The sequence below is a fragment of the Ptychodera flava genome, unplaced genomic scaffold (assembly GCF_041260155.1).
Source record: "Ptychodera flava strain L36383 unplaced genomic scaffold, AS_Pfla_20210202 Scaffold_31__1_contigs__length_3010019_pilon, whole genome shotgun sequence".
In the NCBI taxonomy this organism is placed as follows: Eukaryota; Metazoa; Hemichordata; class Enteropneusta; family Ptychoderidae; genus Ptychodera; species Ptychodera flava.
Window position 1 is genome coordinate 2,510,858 of NW_027248353.1, and position 19,911 is coordinate 2,530,768.

Consider the following 19,911-nt stretch of genomic DNA (forward strand, 5'->3'; position numbering starts at 1 on the left):
TATTGACAGTTGTGCCAGACGAAGTAAATTATGCAAAGATTGTTTTAGTATTGCTTGAAAATAAAAAAAATGAAAAAAAGAGATTTAGTAGTTTTTGCTTCAAGTATGATAACGTAATTTTTGACTACTATAAATATTCACTCTCGTTCTTGGTTGATCCCAATGCAGGGTTCTGACCTCGACTTTCTCTTATAGTCTTGTAGCGGTCACAGTGTCAAATGTTTTCTATCAAGAGAGACGACACTGTTGTTTCTATATATCTTCACAATCAAATTTCAGAAAGTGATATTACTTGTTCACCTTGTTCATGATAACTTTACACTTACACATTTGAAGGAACAAAATGATATGTGATAAACTCACTGAATATATCCCGTTTCCCCACTCCCTGCCGGGACTCGGCATAACTTTGTTGATGTGAAATTTATGAAATAATGAAGGTACATTTATGCACATACATATTTCATTTGCCCATCTACGACTTTCTTTATGTAAACAACTTTGATGACATTAGCCTATAGATATAGAAACAAATCAATAGAGTAAGAATTTCGATGTTACTGTCATAGTTGAAATAACGCGGTATTGCAGCTACTGCCGTTACTTTCCTACCCAAAGTCGATTAATGCATTCAATAACTTAGCCGTTTCTATGTTTGTCAGTCGTGTTGGAATCAAACGTTGTTGTTGTTGTTTTTTTTTTTTTGTTGTTTATTCTTTACTTTTAAGGAAATGCAGACGGATGTGGCGATGTGCGTCATCAGAATCGATTAAAAACACAACTCGATGTTTATGTTGGATTAATTATAATCGACCATTCTTAAATAACCTTTCCCCAGACGCCCACGCATGAAAAAGAAGTTTAAAAATAAAATTGTTGGACGGGTCATATGAAGAACGGTTTCCGATATGTCACATCTTCATTCTTTAATAGTCATTCAGATAGCAGAAACTGTAATCTTGTCGGTAGGCTGACAGTCCGTTCGGCAGTCCTGTTTGTGCTTAGATAATATCCAATGGTCCTGAAGCTATTTGATTTTTGTCATTTTTGCCTCTGTTTAACAATTACTTTTGTGAATGTGATTCGGTTCGGAATATGAAATCTTACCGCGGAGCCCTCAATACTATGAGCTTCATATGAGGGCGCCATCTCCTGTCAAGCCTTGGGTCAGGGGTCATTCTTTCAAAATGTCTGCCCCCATGTGAGCAACTCGCGAGTTCGGTGCCTGCAAACACGTGAGGTAACGTAACATATCATCGACTATTCTGTGCACAGGCTTTAGGTATTTTCACTAAATTTCTAACGTGGCTTCATTTTCCTTTGGTAAAAAATTAAACCCTCCTTGAATAGTTGTGAAGACGCAGGCTAGTTTAGCCTGTCATGGACCCACAGCTAGACGGTAGTAGACCCATGGATCTATTTTTTACATCCATGGTAGACCTAACTGGCCCCCATTCGCCTGGCTTTTCTTGGCAGCTGAGTTACTGCTAGCTGGCCTTCCGACCCAAATATTAATATCCAGGCAAAACCTCGAGCTACAGCACTGCAGCTAGACCTAATGTAGCCCTGCGTACGTTGAACGTTGTACGGCCTGGGAGGCCGTGTACAGCCCTGGGAACACAGCGTCGTACGTAGCTGCAAAATTGTAGCTCAACGGTGAGGTGGTCGGTGAGTTTTGGTTTTTGCGACATCGCTCACCAGTAGAGCTACAATGCCGCACCGAAGGCCCTGTAGCATACAAAATAAGCGCGCCACACATGGCGCGGCATTTTCATGTAAAATCCCACATATTTACTGCACTTGGTCGTACCGATTTATCACTACTGAAGACTAAACACTATACTACACTAACCTTGTCGTTTATGGGGTTTGGTATTAGCACAGACACGTCGATCGCGTTCCATAAACATTGAGCGTGTTTCTGGGAGCCGCCATTACCGGAAGTTGGTAATGGCGGCTCCAAGAAATGATTTTGGAACGCGATCGACGTATTTGAACAAATACCAAACCCCATACACGACAAGGTTAGTGTAGTATAGTGTTTAATCTTCAGTAATGATAAATCAGTATGACCAAATGCAGTAAATGTATGGGATTTTACATCAAAATGCCGTGCCATGTGCAGCGTGCTTATTTTGTATGCTTCAGGGCCTTCGGCATTGTAGCTCTACTGGTGAGCGATGTCGCAAAAACCAAAACTCACCGACCGCCTCACCATAGAGCTACAATTTTGCAGCTACGTCGTACGCAGAGTTAGACGAATGGAGTCCTAATTACTGCCCGTAGCTGCGCGTCACTGCCCTCAGAAAATTAGCCTTCCAATTAATGAAATCAGTCGATCCTTCAATACCAAGAACGACTACTCTTTGTAAAAACAAACGAAATATAATATTCCCAAATCCGAAAAACGTTGATTTTCGAACGAGTAATCGTGTGATCGTACATGCATCCGGTCCTACTAATTACTGCCTGTCACTGCCCGTCAGGAAGTTAACCTTCCAATTACTGTAATCTGTCGATATATCAATACCAAAGACCACATATAATAGAAAGCTACAAAATAAGAGTCTGTTTTACTCCAAATGCCCGAGTCCTGTCTCAGAACTAACGTGAATATTGGAGCGCTAAGTTCTCTACTCGACGGGCAGTGATGATAGGCAGTGTTCGGACATCGATTACGATCAGCGTTGCCACTCGTTCGCAAATCAACGTTGTTTGGGTCTGGGACGACAATTTTGTTTGGTTGTATAGTACATGTAAGTAATGTTTTTGATATGAGATATCAACTGATTACAGTCGTTGAAATTTCCCGACGGCAGTGACGGGCAGTGGTCGGATGTCGACGGGCAGTATGTATGGCCAATGGTGATGCATGTACGATCACACGATTAGCGTTGCTACTCGTTCGAAAATCAACATTTTTCGGATCTTGGAATATTATTTTGTTCGTTTTTACAAAGAGTAGTGGTCCTTGGTATTGAAATATCGACTGATTACAGTAATTGGAAGGCTAATTTCCTGACGGGCAGTGACGGGCAGTAATTAGTAGGACCCCATGCATAACCACTGGCCACTTACCGGTACATACATTGTACTGCCCGTCGACGTCAGACCACTGCCCGTCAGGAAATTTACTTTCCAATTACTGTAATCAGTTGATATCTCATATCAAAACACGGTCCCTCGGACCGTGATCAAAATCATTATTTGATATAGAACCAAACAAAATTGTCGTCCCAGACCCCAACAACGTTGATTTGCGAACGAGTGGCAATGCTTTTTGCATTTGATGTCCAAACACTGCCTTTCAGGAACTTAGCCAATATTGACGGTAGTTTTGAGACAGGATTTGTGCATTGGGAGTAAAACAGACTCATATTTTTAGCTTTCTATTATATTAGTGGTCTTTGGTATTGATATATTGATTGATTACAGTGATTGGGTAGTCGACGGGCAGTGACAGGCAGTAATTAGTAGTCGCGCCAGCGGCTTACTGACTACGCATGCGCTTATTCATAATATACTATGCGAGTAACCGGAAGTGTACCCTTCTTTCGTGGGCGCCGCCATGTTTTTTTTGAGTACTCGTAAATAAACAAATACGAAACAAATTATTATTATATAACATGCCATTTATAAAATATACCTCTTTTATTAGCCAGTAAATGTTATTATGCACCTTGTCGCTGATACAGAATATCGTTCATATAGATAAAGGGAGAAAACAGTCGCGCATATGAACGGTGGCATACGCAAAGAATGCTGGGATTGAATTTTAGAAAAGCGCCCCCAGTGTCAATAATTAAATTCAAAAATTGCCAGTTTTTAGACGGAACGCTATAGTTTTCAGCTTGCAAGTGGAAGTTGGGCAGTGCGGTTACCATTGCAATGATAATGATTGCATGATACGTCCCTTGTTTAACGCAATAGGCTGTTATCAATGTAAAACTTGCCAATTTTTGTCCAAAATGTTTACACGTTACAGAAAATCTATAGGCCTACCTGCACTGCTGCAGGGTTTGACGTCCGTGCGTGTACGTACTGAACTGCTTTCATCAGAGGGAAAACTGGGCATAGTTGTCATATATACGTTTATGAAGTAACAATTAATTACATTTTATCATGAATCAATACAAATAACATTGCCAATCTTAACCCCTGGCGCGACACCAAGGGCTGAGCCCTATATAATATTAGGACCGGATGAATGGCTGTTAGTAAATCTGCATGGCAGGGCTGTGTGTCACGAGCTATAGGCCTTCACCCTCCAGCATATAACCGGTAACACAGCCCTGCCAGGCAGAACCAGCCAACTGTACACTCCAAAGCACCAGTGGGTCCATATCTGTGGTGTTTTGGGATGGGATTTCTGCCTTTTACAGGCTGCTTTTTGACTTGTATGTTTTTTAACCCTGCCACCAGCTATGGTGGCGGGGTTAAAGACGTACAAGTCAAAACCAGCCATTAAAAGGCAGATATCCCATCCGAAAACACCACAGCTATCCTGCTTGTTTTAGCTTCGTAGCCCACAGCTTTTCCTGGCGGTTGTGTGTGCAAAAAGAGACATTCAAGAGTTCTTCACTTCTGCATTTGTAGAAACAGGTTTCGCTCAATTTCACTGCATCGGGTAACTCTGTACGATCCCACAGGGGCGGTCCTACTAATTTACTGCCCATGACTGCCCGTAGCTGCCGGAGCACTGCCCGAGCACTGCCGGAGCACTGCCCGAGGAAAAGGTGGACCAAATTTCGCCCATTTTAACACTAGGCCAATAGGTTCAGTTTATATAATGCCCAGCCAACCAAAAATATCATTGATTTGGTGTTAACCTGATGTTTTTTCCGGCAGTTTTTGAACACGGAAGACGTCGGTCTTGTAGGACGTCGCCAGCTTGATAGTGAGATCATACCATTCAGTTCGAGAGGTGGCACAATAACCTCGCCGAGCGCATACAGCCTGACAGCCTACCATCCCTTGCACTGAATGGTATGATCTCTCAATCAAGTTGGGGACTTCTTTCTCGTTTAAAGCCTGGCGTCTTTCGGGTTCTAAAACTGCTACAGAAAACACCAAATCAATGATATTTTTGTTGGTTGGCTGGGCATATTATAAGTTCAACCTATTGGCCTAATATTAAAATGGGCAAAATTTGGCCTACTTGCTCCTCGGGCAGTCCTCTCTACGGGCAGTCACAGGCAGTAATTAGTAGGACCCCACAGGGAACGGGAAGAGAAGCCAGGATCTGTTCTACTTCTGTGGAGTGACTGTGATTCTACTTACCATGACATCTTTTATGGTATGTTTACTCATCACAAAAATCATCTTCAGATGAGCATTTAATACTGTATGAGACATAGGCCAAGTGTACTTCAGCTGCCCATTTTGTCAATGCAGTTATAGTGTTTGAAATCCCCAAATATAACTACAGATAGTGTATATATCAGAAGGTATCCAGTATCTTCATAATTTTTCAGAATAAAGTTTAAGCTTGCATGAAGACCTAGAGTTTTAATACATGGTCTTTATATATTCACACAAAACTAGGGGTTCAATCACACCAAATGTACAGCCATGCGGGTTCTGACCTCCGTTACCCTGGTTGAAGTCTGTAAACATTTAGCTCTACAGATAAAACTTTTATCTTCCCTGAAGTTCAAGGATAATGCTTTAAGAGGGTCTGGGATTTTTGAAAGATTGTGGAAATTTTAGAAATTGAAGTTTTAACTTTTTGCCAGCAGGTAGGTGTTTGTGAAACTGTGTGAAGACATCATACACTGGTGTAAAGTGGCACATTTTATTGTACATTGAACTGCATCAAGTCATGTAAAACAGGTGCTGATACAAGAGTGAAAGTCCAGCCTTGTCACAGGCCTGTGTGTACAGCAATGTATACAGTAATTTCTTTGCAGCACTGTATACTTATTGTACCTGTACCGGTACATCAGCACTCTACAGCCCTGTGCTGTGTCGGCAGACGCAGGCGTGTGACACAAATTTTTGACGGGAAACACACTGTCTGTTACAGGAGTGGACATGTTTATGCTGTTTATTTGAGAATTTAACAAGCATGGCACTCTCTTGGCCATATGGATAGTGAACTTTGTTACCACTGCGTGCTATTTACACTACAGAAGTGATTTACTGTTTTATGCTTTACATAAATACTGTGAGAGTATGGTGTGTTCAATTTAACATTCGCTGTGTATAGATACAGGGATAGAAATACTTTTTTATTTCTTGTGGCAAAAGTTTGCCACCGGATATAAAATCAGGTGGCAATTATGAAAAATCTGGTGGCAGTTTAACACATCATGTGATCGATATAATACAACATTTTGTCATTATTGCCACATACTCATTCTAATTTATTAATTCTTGAAAATATGGTGAGTACACGTCACAAAAAGTCAACCCATACTACAGGCTTCAAAAAAAGTTTGCAAACTTACTAACCGTGGGACACGTGAATTTCATTTTTACTTGGCCGAGAGGAAAAATTACTTGCCCTAAATTTCTAATAACTGTACCAGTAATTTGTAACAGAGAGCAAGAGTTTGGCCATATGAAGTGAATTCAAAGAGGGAAAAAACATATTCAAACATGAACTACATGTACATCTTGTTAAAATGAAGGACTATTACCAAATCTGAAATGTCGCAGAAGAAATGTGAGAATACTTTAGTCTTTTCTGTAGATTTGGCCATCTAGAAAACATCTTTGAATTTGGAATTTTTCCACAACCTAATCCAAATTAAAATCTTTGCATAAGAGTAATAAGATTGTGTGATTTACAATGTGCATGGCTGGCTGCTGCTCTTTATTATCAAGCTGAGATCACAAACAACTGCTCTGCTGGTGTTATCTGCCAACGCATGCGCACATGTACATCTGCAACCCTTTTACCTGTTTACATGTTTGCTCACTGAGCACAGCAGTCTTTCAAAGTTTTATTTGATAAACGTATTCGTCAAGAGAGTAGATTCAAGTTTCGTTTCGTTACTCTTCAGTGCAGATTTGTTTTCTGTAAGTGAGAGCCGATCCCTAACAACCAAGGTCACGTAATTTAAAACTGTGTGCATCTCATGCACTACGTAGCTGCAATGTGTGGCCTCCTTGGTCAACTGAGCCCGTTTCGACTACGATGTAAACTTGTAATTTTTCAACTGGCTGTTGATTTACGTTGAACAGTAAGCATTGCCGAGATCCATGGCTTCGAATAAGTTTACATCCATTTACTAAGCACATGGGCAATTACACTATTGCATGAAGCCGATCGACTGTCATACGACTCATACACTTGCATAGCTGTGATATCGCACTGGTACACAGTACAATAAATTACCCACAATTCTCTTTGATTTGTACCCATGAAGGTTACTTTTCTAAAAACTTTTTCAGTTCTGCATGTAAGCACTAGTGTGCAGCATCAGAATAATTGATAAATAATATCTAGTAAAAGTACGTTTAGATATTTCAGTGAAAGTTTCAAAATAACCACTAAACAACCATAAAAGTCACATTCTGTAGGTACTACAAATGCCTTGCTTTTTGGGCAGCAAGTTATGACGAACTGAAGGGGTCATTCTCTGAGAAAACTTAGCATGCAAATTTCTTTTGTCACTTCCATTGCAAAAAATCAATATCCTTTTGTTTCATAAAACAGGTGCATCTAGTCTCCCTACTTTCCATCACATTATTCTGTATGGCTGAGGACACAATCTCTGGCAAATTTCACAAAAATGCTATCTCCTCTCTCAATTATGCATAATTTTCCAAATTATTTAAAATGAGAATTGAGAAGAATGGTGTGCATAAAAGTACGTTTTCAAAATTTTGATAAATAGTCTGTGAATTTGTCTACACATGGGAGACATGGTAGACTTCACTCAGGTATCTCCGAGGATACAAATCGCAATGAATTATGGGAAATCTACAGTACTGTGCGGTACTTGTGGCGTATATCGAACGCGCTCGGGTCATTGGGGTCATCGCCACAGTCCCGCTGCGAGCCAAACCATGGGCTTCGTTGGCAGTTTACGACGAGACCGACCGGTGTCGTAGATTTAGCTCGCAAAATAATAAAATAGATAAAGCTTGCAATAAATAAAATTATACCTACTGTATCACTGACTATCTACGACTCATCTTCTACTCCTGCTAACGAACCCGACTGTGACAACATGTATTTTCGACCGTTTTTCGGTGAGTCGTCGATGGTTCCTGCTTGAATTTGAACTTTTGACCTCCAACGTATTCAGTGCGTTGTACGCGCGATCGAGCAAACATCGTAGAAACCGTCGACGGCTCACGGGAAAATGGTCGAAAATACGTGTTCTTATCTTCAAGGAAGTTAGCAGGCGTACAGAATGAGTCTCAGATAGTCAATGATAAAGATGATACAAGTTTATTTATTCAAAGGCTAATATAGTTCATTATTTTGCAAGCTAAATCTACGACACCGGTCGGTCTCGTCGTAAACTGCCAACGAAGCCTATGGTTTGGCTCGCAGCGGGACTGTGGCGATGACCCCAATGACCCGAGCGCGTTCGATATACGCCACAAGTACCGCTCACAGTACTGTAGATTTCCCATAATTCATTGCGATTTGTATCCTCGGAGATACCTGAGTGAAGTCTACCATGTCTCCCATGTGTGTAGACAAATTCACAGACTATTTATCAAAATTTTGAAAATGTACTTTTATGCACACCATTCTTCTCAATTCTCATTTTAAATAATTTGGAAAATTATGCATAATTGAGAGAGGAGATAGCATTTTTGTGAAATTTGCCAGAGATTGTGTCCTCAGCCATACAGAATAATGTGATGGAAAGTAGGGAGACTAGTTGCACCTGTTTTATGAAACAAAAGGATATTGATTTTTTGCAATGGAAGTGACAAAAGAAATTTGCATGCTAAGTTTTCTCAGAGAATGACCCCTTCAGTTCGTCATAACTTGCTGCCCAAAAGCAAGGCATTTGTAGTACCTAAAGAATGTGACTTTTATGGTTGTTTAGTGGCTATTTTGAACCTTTCACTGAAATATCTGAACGTACTTTTACTAGATATTATTTATCAATTATTCTGATGCTGCACACTAGTGCTTACATGCAGAACTGTAAAAGTTTTTAGAAAAGTAACCTTCATGTGTACAAATCAAAGAGAATTGTGGGTAATTTATTGTACTGTGCCGCTGCGATATCACAGCTAACACTTGCACAAAGAGAATGGCAACCACTGTCAAGAGCATACCACTTTACGGCATACACATACAAAACAGTAAATTCACTCCGTGTCGTCGGAGAGAACATGTCGCAAAACTCTATTTTTACGACTTTTTGTGTTTTACAACAGCAAGAACGATTATTTTGCGATGTCAGGCGGATTTTCAAGGGTTTCAGAAAAACTTTGGAGAGTTGAAGGACTTACAATGATTGTAGGCGTGTACAGACATAATGAAATACATTTTCAAGCTTGCATTGTCCAGGGCTTAGTTAATTCAACCGCTGGTGCACTTGCCCATCGGACGGGAAGCATACTGTTTTTACTTGCCCGAACGCAAAATTCACTAGCCACGGGGTCGGGCGATAGGAATTTTCGAGGCCTGTTAACTGGCTAATGAATTGCAAGTATTCATGCAGGCTGCAGTTTGGCTTTGTTTTCAAAATGTCACAACATGCTTTTATCTTGTGCCCTATGACTGCATATGCGGCTATCACAGAGGGCAACAACATGTCAAGTGTAACAAAGCTGCTGTCATCGATATGGAGATTAGCCAATCACAAGTTTGGATTCACACTATGTTTCATTCATGCCAAAATGCCGCAATTAGTTCTTTTTTTTTGCTAATGAGTTTTTTCCGCTGTCAGACAACGCGTGTTCCTTAAGTGTTCCTTCGTTCAAGCCGTAGGATCAATGATATGATGACCCAAAATTAGTGGCAGAAAAATACCACCAGAAAAAAATTTTGGTGGCAGATTGATAGTTTTTGGTGGCAAATGCCACCATTGCCACCGATTATTTCGAACACTGAGATACCCTCTAGAAATATGGTAGTGTTTATCATTGTTACAGGACCAAAGCTTTACGAAGGAAAGGGAAAAAATGGAAAGCTGTCACAGACTTGGGATGCTGTTGAGGATACCAGAAATCCGCAGGATACAACTACGTCACTATAAACCTGCAAAACTAGAAGAAATTAAAACACGGAGGAAACGCAATCCAAGTGTTTCAGTTCTCAATGCAAGGTAAGTATGCAACATTGTGAAGTGAATTTCATGTAGTAAATATGTATTCTCTTGAAAAAATTCTCTGATCAAATTTTAGAGACCTCAACTGAAACAGCTGTGCTGTGAAGGGGGCACTGGCTCTATGAAGCTCAATGGCCTTGAAAACAGTGCCATCAGTGGTCATACTGTCATTTCTTTTGTTGTGTACAAACATAATTATCATCATGACCGCGGCATGTACATGCACCAATGTATGCGTTCATAGAAGCGCACTAACATTGATGGAAAGTACAGAAGGCAAGCTTCATAATAAATTTACTGACAGATTATGAACGTATCCTACAACAGAGCTGCCAGTTTACAAATGTAGGTCCCGATATCATTCAAACTGTCACACCTGATTATGAATTTTTCCCTCTCAGGATTATAGGAGTTGAGCAAAAACATGAGCCAGTGGAGGTCCATGATTTTAGGAAGAAGGTGAAAAAGCCGATAGAGGAGCATGTCTTGTACAAAGAAGAGGCATGTTACTTCTTCCAGCAGAGAACCAGACTACTGGAGGGTGTCAAGCAAGCATTGTATCTATCCAAGTCTAAAATGATGGCAGAAGAGGTAGGAATAACATCAGACATTGGTGGGTTAGAGATTGTCATAAAAAATGAACATTACAGACTTACAAAGTCCTTTATTAGTCCCCGCGGACGCAGTCTGGCGGGGACTTATAGATTGGGTCCCGTCCATCTGTCCGTCCGTCCATCTGTCAGCAGCGGTTTCTCTGTCACCCCTGTGCCGATTTTTTTCAAAATGTGTGCAAGGATAAAGTACTGTGGCATACAAATGTAGGGTATGCCAGACGGCCATTTTGTTGCAAATTTTTCATGCATTTGAACCATAACTCGACTATCTTGCAAACCAGTTTCATTCAATGTTAGTACACAGGTAAAGTACAATCATGGCATGTGTATGCACGTCAATTTATCTTCTGATACGATCCAATATGGCCCCCTGGGCGGCCATTTTGTTGCGATTTTATATGGTTTTGAATCATAACTCAACTATCCCTAAACTGATTTCACTGAGTGTTGGTACACAGATTAAGTAATGTACTATGGCATATATATGCATGTCAATTTATTTTGCGGTACGATCCAAAATGGCTGCCAGGCAGCCATTTTGTTCTGATTTTTCATGTTTTTGAACCATAACTCAACTATCCCTGAACAGATTTTTTTCAAACTTGGCACACAGACATTGTATTGTAGTGTGCATGTGCATGTCAATTAATGGTGCGATGCGATCCAGTTTGTAAATGCAACTATTGATCTTGCCATGGAAAACACCAACACCATAACTTTACTCTTCCAAGTACACAAACATGACCCCCCACAGACAACTATCATGTGATTTCCCAACATTAACAAATTCAGTCCTCTTCCCTGTACTGAAGCTATGAAGCATGTAGTTCAATCACCGTAATTCAACCACCAAAATCAAGCACGGACTGTATCATCTGTAATGACTTGTTTGTTGTTGTCCTGAGAACCAGATTCTGATTAAAGGGCAGTGGTCGTCGCGCTGCGTATGCTCGTGAGGGGGTCCCCCCTTGTAAACATATCCAAGGCCGCCACACTAAGTCACGGGTTGACTACAATGGTTGCAATATTACCACTTGTTAAAGTAGCGGCGGTCTGTCCCAAGCATTCTCACTTACCAAAGCTAACACACAATAACAGGTCAATTAATCTGAGTTAAATATCTGCTGAATACACGCTGTATTTAGATCACATTTGATCATGATTTTCTTGAATTGGGATCGGCTACTGTTATCGCTCGAGCATACTTGAAAACACTCACCCGTACATGTGTTACAGTAAAACGCCAACACACTATCAAATGACCGGGCTCTAGTCCACGACATCACTGGCAAAGACGATCTAGCTTTATTTCCAAAGGCCCAACAGGAGTCCAGTCAACAATTAAGCAAGTGACAGAAATCTACGTAGCTCGATCGCAGAGCAATGCCCCTGCGGCAGCTGCAAGGAGAATGTGTTCCGTGGTCTGTGTGAACGTCGTGTCAAGAGATCGTGTATATGGTGCTCCCCGTTCAGCTGTGGAGAATACGACTCCACCACAAAGTTTGCCTCCATGGTGTGGTGCAACCAATTATTCCGAGTACAGTTATCAAGTCAAGCGAAGGACCTTTCATAGGTCTTTTTGTGGTGTTATCTCATTTGAATGAGGATTCAGACCCGCCCAAGACTCAGGAGGTAAAGTTTGCATAGCAGCGGTAGGCCTACACTAGGCCGTTCGATCACTGTCATGACCATTGTACTCACAAGATCTGTCAACACGTCCCTATGGTAGCCTTGCAATTGTTGTGCCAAATGCAGTCAAAACCCGCTCGTTTTGTCTATTTTTTCCTGTTATTTGACTATTTCTTGCCACGCATTGCAAGAAGAAGTTAGCAACTGTGATCAACAGTGGGTCATGAGTCAAGTCTGTCGCGGGGCCGGTACATTGTTGGACTGGATTCTCTTGTATCCGTGTACGTCAATGTGGTGACCGTTCTCCCTTATCGATGCAACAGCGTCTCCAGTCGCCTGCTCTTGCTTGCCGATCATTGTATGTAATTTTTGTGTGAGGCATTCTGCTTGTTGCTGGCCTAAATATATATACAATGTTGATCATTTTACCGATGTTTTATTGCTGTACTCTACATAGCATTGTGTACAACCAACGTGACCGCGCGTGATCAAACCCCATTTGTTCACCGTAACTTAGTGCAGTAATATATTTTCAGCGATATAATAGTGTATTGATAGTGTATTGTCTCAATGTTCGTAGCCTTACACGAGTTTATAAATAGAATTACACCACTTAAGTTCGTTTCCGATCTTAATATTTTACTGTCGCATGATCTTGAGTCTTAGAGAGGCATTGAAAAATTGAGGGGCTGCTTCCATCTCACTCCTATTGAAGTTGAGAAGGCTTATGTTTACAAAAATTTCTGTTTATCAACAAAAAATTTGCGCACGCGCAGTGCGACGACCACCGCCTTTAAAAAATTGTCTTAAACAATTGCTTTTCTGAAAGAAACTGTATGCCCCTTTCATAATCAAGAATGGAAACTAGGGGTCACTGTGCAATGTTTATGATCAGAAAACTATGTTGATCTTGAAAATGGCAGTTGCACACCGCATTGACTCTGAGAGGAAAATTGTACTTTTAATGTCCAAGACAAACTTAATTTACTTCACATATGATTCTAAAAACATTAATATGAGTTAAGAAAAATACTGCTAAAATAATTGTCCATAAAATATCCCAGAGGATTATTCGTCCTTAAAACCAATGGCCCTCCCGCTTTTAGAAGCAGGCTGGTTAGTTACAATCATCAGATTTTCCTAACCTTAAAGCTGTAAGATTCTAGGTTTCAAAATCTCATGGATTTGCCCTTCAGAACATTTTCTTTAGAACATCCAGAATGAATCACTTCTAAAATCTCTTCAACGAAGTGTAGGCTGTGAAGTCGTCAATGATTCATACACTTTATGCCATGTAGAGAAACCTGATATCTGTCTTTTGGAAAGAGCTATCGAGTATACTATTAAAAAAGAAAAGTTCTAAATTGCCTTGTCAAAAAACTTGCTGTATAGGTGTATGCTAGTGATCTGTTTATGAATGTGTCCCTCATTGACAACACTGCTTTTGCAGTCTTCAATGATGAAAGAATGTCGGGAAACTCAACAATCACCTTGTCTTGACGATTTGTCCATTATCTGTCAATCTTGAACCCAGCTGTAATTGTATATTCTTTATTGTTTTTTCAGATGCCATCAAGGTTACAACATTTGGCAGACACAGTGGAGATACCACACCAGGAAGACGAAGTGTTCAGGTCAATAGAGAAATCACGACTCTTTGATGAAACTGTTCTCAGAAAACCATGGAGACGGAGAAAGAGGTGGGCTCCACCAGAGAGATTTAGGTAAGAGTTTCCAGTGTTTAATTATGAAGCCACAGTGTAACTATAATTTTGGACTGTTTCGGTAAAGATCTTTTGTGCCCAGCTTGTGCTTTTCAATCTGTTCAGTCCACTTCCTGCCGAAGAGTAACTATGTAGACTTTCTGAATTGAGAAAATATTTCCAATGTTGTACTGAACTATTCTATACTTTACATTGCTTCCTCTGTAGGAAGAAACTGTCTCTTTTTAAGTTGTATTTATATTCACATTACAGCTATACTCAGCTAATGTGTTTTCTGAATCTATGTGGTCGACTCACACCACAGTATCCCAACCTTCTCCAGAGAGCCATCATCAATGACTACACACTAGCAGCACCATATCGCAGAGGTAAGACTCTTTGGAGAAATTTCGTGGAACCTTTCATCTCAAATATGGTAAACATGCAATAAGTGACATTTAGCATGTTTTCAAGACTTTCAATCTGTATGGACAATTTATACTTTCTTAGTCGACTCTCTCTTGGAGAAAAAAATGAACCGAAACGTTAGGAAATGCATAGAAAGTTCAAGATAACAGATCTTTCATAAAATCAAACTTCATATTCCCTGGTCTTTCATGTGTATCAAACAGGCAAAGATCGCATACAGATTGGTGGAAGGGTAGGCTCTCTCATCACCTCAAAGCTACCTCTGTTGCCACTGGCAACAGACGAAGAAGTCCAGGAGACGGCATCACATCAGTTGGAGTCGTTGTACCCCATCGCGCACACCATTGACTTGGCACCACTCCATCACTACAGAGATGATCATGTGACAACAGGTAAATTCTATAGTATTATCTTACATCCAGAAAAGTCGGGGATTACAATACATTTGGATCACTAGAGATGGGTTTATAATAATTTATTTATGGTTGGAGCACAAGTTTCACAGTACCGGTATGTTTCTTTTTATTGGCACAGCATATGGCAATATGACAACTTTACAATCACATTGTGCACCATAATATTATACATCGCAAATTAAAGAAAATAAAAGTTGAATTCTATTTTTTCCCTGCAAACTGTCCATAATACTACCAGATTGTAAATGTTAATGTTCCAGTATTTTCATCAAGTTGTCAGCAAAATTGCATGACATGTTTTGCCATGTTCAAATACTAAAATGAAATAAAATTAAATACTTTTCTTCAGCTACTATTCATGATCAGTTTTCCTATTGACAATCCTGCTATAGGAAGATTCATACACGTATGTATACAAGGCTACCGTATACAGTGGCCATGCACATATTTTTCAGACACAGGAAATGTAGCCACGCTATTAAATTGTACTGTTCCACTACTGGTATACAGATCATTTTTAACTCACATTTGGTATACCAATGTGAGGTTATCGTATAAGCTGAATCAGTTCATTTGCATCCGATTTGTATGTCTGTATGTATGTATGTATGTATGTACGTATGTATGTATGTATGTATGTATGTATGTATGTATGTATGTATGTATGTATGTCCGTCCACATCAAAAACACCTAAACCGCAGCACCTACTGTCTTAGTATTTGGTGTACAGGTGCACCTAGGGGTGGAGATGTGAATTTTTTCAAATGAACTTGTCAGTGTCAAAAATATGCAAATAAGGGGAAAAAAGGTAAAACCCTGCAAATTGCTAAAGATAGGGTTGAAACTTGGTGAGCAGGTTCCTTTAGGTATTCAAATTAGGTGCTTAAAATTTGGGATGAAAGTTGCATGTTTCTATTTTTGGGTAATTTTTCAGTTTTTAGTCAAAAAATGTTTTCCTCTGAAACCACTCATCTGATTGCTTTGATAGTTGGTATACATGTTCCTCAGGATGACTTCAGTCAAGTTCATACAAATTGAATTTAAATTTTCATATTTGTAATTTTGGGGCAATTTTCCGAATTTTGGTCAAAAATTTGTTATCTAAAAATTACTCATCTGATAGCTTTGATATATAGTATACAGGTCCATATGTGGAAATTGTCCTGAAATATACAAATTTGTATTTTTAAGACAATTTTGTCATTTTTGTCAAGAAAACTTGTTCTCAAAATTACTTGTCTGGTAGTTTTGTAATTTGCTACAAAAGTGCAGAGGGATGTTATTTGATAGATTTTCTGCTCAGAGTGTTGGGAAACCCCCAAATCTTTATATTTTAGGTAATTTTCTCAGTTTGTGACCTTAATGACCTTCAACAACCCAGGATATTGTTGTGAGAGAGTTTCGAAGGCTGTGAACATAATTTGTCATATTTGATATCAATTTGTCATAAAATTTGATCCAGAAAACAAAGCTGGGGTAATTTTTTCATTGTGAACCAATTTTTGCAACTTTTGCATGTAAGACACACAAGAACTGATGAGAAATTTGCATCCAGGATAATTCCAGATGTTGTAATCACCGCCCACTGTGGAAGGCATTTCACTATCTGTAACTGATTTAAGTGCTGTTTACATTAGAATGATAACACTCATAGCATTAATTAAAACATCCCCAGGTTGTAAATACATTTCCTCTGACCTGGTCTTATGTAAACATGATCAACAAAGGGGTGGAACATTTGATATTCAGGAGGGGGTAGGGTCTGGAAGATTGATGAGGTAGCATTACTTTTTACCAGATCCCTTGTATATTTTTTCGCCACTCTCCTCACCTTTTTTGTCAAGCTTCTCTGGCTAATATTTTTGTTGACATTTGCTTATGTATGTAGGATCTGCTTGTCCCATTGCTATAGAAGTTGATATGCATGTTCCTAAAGATGACCTCCAGTACCTAAGTTGCGGACCTTATTTGCTTTTGTCATTCTTGTTTTTCTGGTTTGAATATTTCTTGAATTTACCAATTCAAATTGAATGTGAGCACACTGTCCTTGACGGTATTTTTATCATGTGTCTGAAGCACTGCTACAGTGCAGTGTCACACACAGCAGCAGAATTACTGGAGAGCATACAAATCTTTGTTGGCAAAATCTGCACATACTTGAATCACCTAAATCAGTTAAATTATAGGTTGGGGCGGTGGCATTCACAATGACTAGTTTAACATGTTTTCAGGTTTAGCAGAAGGATACCCCTATCCACATGCACATCTACTACTGATACTGAACACTGATGGCTGGCTACCTGAGCATCTCGATGCCAATTAATTCTCTTTGCCTTTGGCAACTGTTTAGCAAGAGCTAAGCTACAATACGGTGTCCAGGTAAGAATTAAATGGCTGGGATTGGATGAAACATGAAAAAACTTCCATTATGACACAACAGAGAACTTTCGTGATACAGTGTATTTATGTGTAATGTTCTTCTTAGAATACAATCAGAGTGGCGTTGTCACCAATTTGCTTCGATGTGCTGTCTCTCTATGCTCTGATGGCCACCACTATGCTCGGCCAGATCACCGTTGTCTACACTTAAAGAGTTGTGTACAAGTGTCAGTCATTTCTTTCCATTTCTTTACTGGCCTTTGATCATATTGTTTACCTTCAGTGGCGCTGATAGATGCAGTACACATTTAGTAAAATTGAGTTGAAAAGACAAGAGAGTATTTTCTGGACACCAAAGACTCAAACTTACATTTGGAGGTACAATACGAGGTAAAGCATGTCAGATTTGAAAAAAAATAATCATTTTACCGTTTCATTTACTGTCCTGCAGAACGAAGACGCTGATTTGGAAACTCCCATTGTCACACATGCTGTTGGTACTAATGGAAGGCGGTGGTCATTTGCCAGCTTCCAGCTAAACACTCTGAAACTTAGAGAAGATGATGGAATCAAAAACATGGTGTGGTTGGAGAGTAATAAATTGCTTTATTGGACAATTACAAGGAAAGACAAGAGAATCGCTGGAGTGAGACCTGAAGTGTTCAGGAAATTCCTTGCATACTACCTTGATGGCGGGGTTTCAGTGTAGAACTGTGGGTCTTTTGTTCTGCATTACACAGAAAATTTAGTGCAACAATTGTTTGCAGTCCAATTTTCAAGAGCAGTATATAATCAAATGCAAATTTAATTGTGTGTTTTTTTGAGACAGAAATACCTTACACATTAATGTCATAAATGGACACATGTTTTCATACCTGGGTTTGACATCCAGTTTCGCCATAAGTGTATCAGTTTCTACACAAAATTGTGAATAAAGCCTAAACTTCAACACTACAGCTTCAGTTTTTCATTAGACTCCTCTTTCTGTATGTATAATCTAAGCGAGTTGTTGGTCTCTATAGTTTGTATAACACATATTTTGCCCCAACAAGGGACTACTAACCAAGGGCAGTTGACTGTTTAAGCTTCTGACATCAGGCAAATGGTGTCTGGCCTCAAGGGTATTTAGTCCCATGTTTGGAGAAAAACGTTTTTATTTAAAAAGTGTCTCACAAAGATTTTGCTCCAAATTTAGGAGTTTATTTGCAAATGACATCATACAATTTATCTATATGTTAGATTAAAAATCATTTAAAAACAACTGAATGATTTTCATCATCAAATGGCGCATTGACATAATTACATACTGTTATAGTTGATCGATTTTAGTGCATAATTTTCGAAAAACTGGATTTCCCATGTTAAACATGATTTGATCATTTGTATATCCAAAATTGTCAAGATGACTATATTTGGACAGCTACATCATCAACATGTTGCTATTACATCATGTGGGGTATACCTTCTTTGATTTTAGAGGCATGTAATAGCTCGTCTAGTGAGCTGCCAAAGGTGGTCACAAGCTGCACAAACTAATATGCCTGTGTCAGTTTATCACGATAAGCTTAAAATTCTTCATGGCATGGTCACTGCCATTGCAATCTCATGATTCTTGTGATAGCATCATCGTGCATCATGGCCCAGCTTCCATTGATTTTTACACGTAGACACTTGATTATTGATATTAATGTACTTGAATAGACTGGGTGGTTACAAGAGCATATGTGTACAAGCATTTACTTGGAATTTCACCGAAAATATTATTCACTATACAGTACTTTGTAAATTATGAGAAAACTATGAACAATTTTCTAGTACAAAATCAGCTAAATCCGTGTATTAAAAAACGTTTGATAATTGATATACAGTTTGCGACATGTCCCATATGTTTTGTCTCTTGTCTGTCATAAGTTTTAACTGTTCAAGGTGTTCAATGTAAGATGCCGTGCTTGTTAAGCTTGTGGATAATGTGTATGTGTTTAAAAGAATAGGTGAATTTTGTCGGTGATTTTCTGTTCAAGAAATATGACATTGACAATCAAAGGTTAAAGGTATACTGTCACCTGTTCAAATTTTACCACAGTTACCATGGAAAGAGAAAATCTAACCAATCACAGACTTTAAATGGTGGCCGCTTTTTAAAAACAGCGCCTCGTGTTGGCATTTGAATAACAAGGAATGGCCTTTGACCATATATGGGCATATTTAGATTACAGGTGACTGTATACCTTTAAGCTCTAGAATCAGCTTTTGTTAAAGGCAACCCTCCCTCAATTACCCAAGCCCACCCCACCTGTAATTACTGAAGACTCTTCACAGGGCAAAGTGTTTTGATTTAGTCATAACTATGTATATTTTGACGTCTGCGTAATTTTCATGACGGAAAATTTAAGTCTTGAAAAGGAAGGATCGTACTGACTACAGTTACAAATGTGGGCTTTATGTTGACCTCCCCTTGTTTTAACAAAAAAATGAACAGAACGACCTGGA

The 19,911-nt window shown here is 39.4% G+C and overlaps 1 pseudogene; it reads left to right on the forward strand.

Annotated features, from left to right (window-relative positions):
• Positions 1–1,178: 1,178 nt before the first annotated feature.
• LOC139127436 (large ribosomal subunit protein mL37-like) lies at positions 1,179–18,377 on the forward strand (annotated as a pseudogene).
• The last annotated feature ends 1,534 nt before the right edge of the window (positions 18,378–19,911 follow it).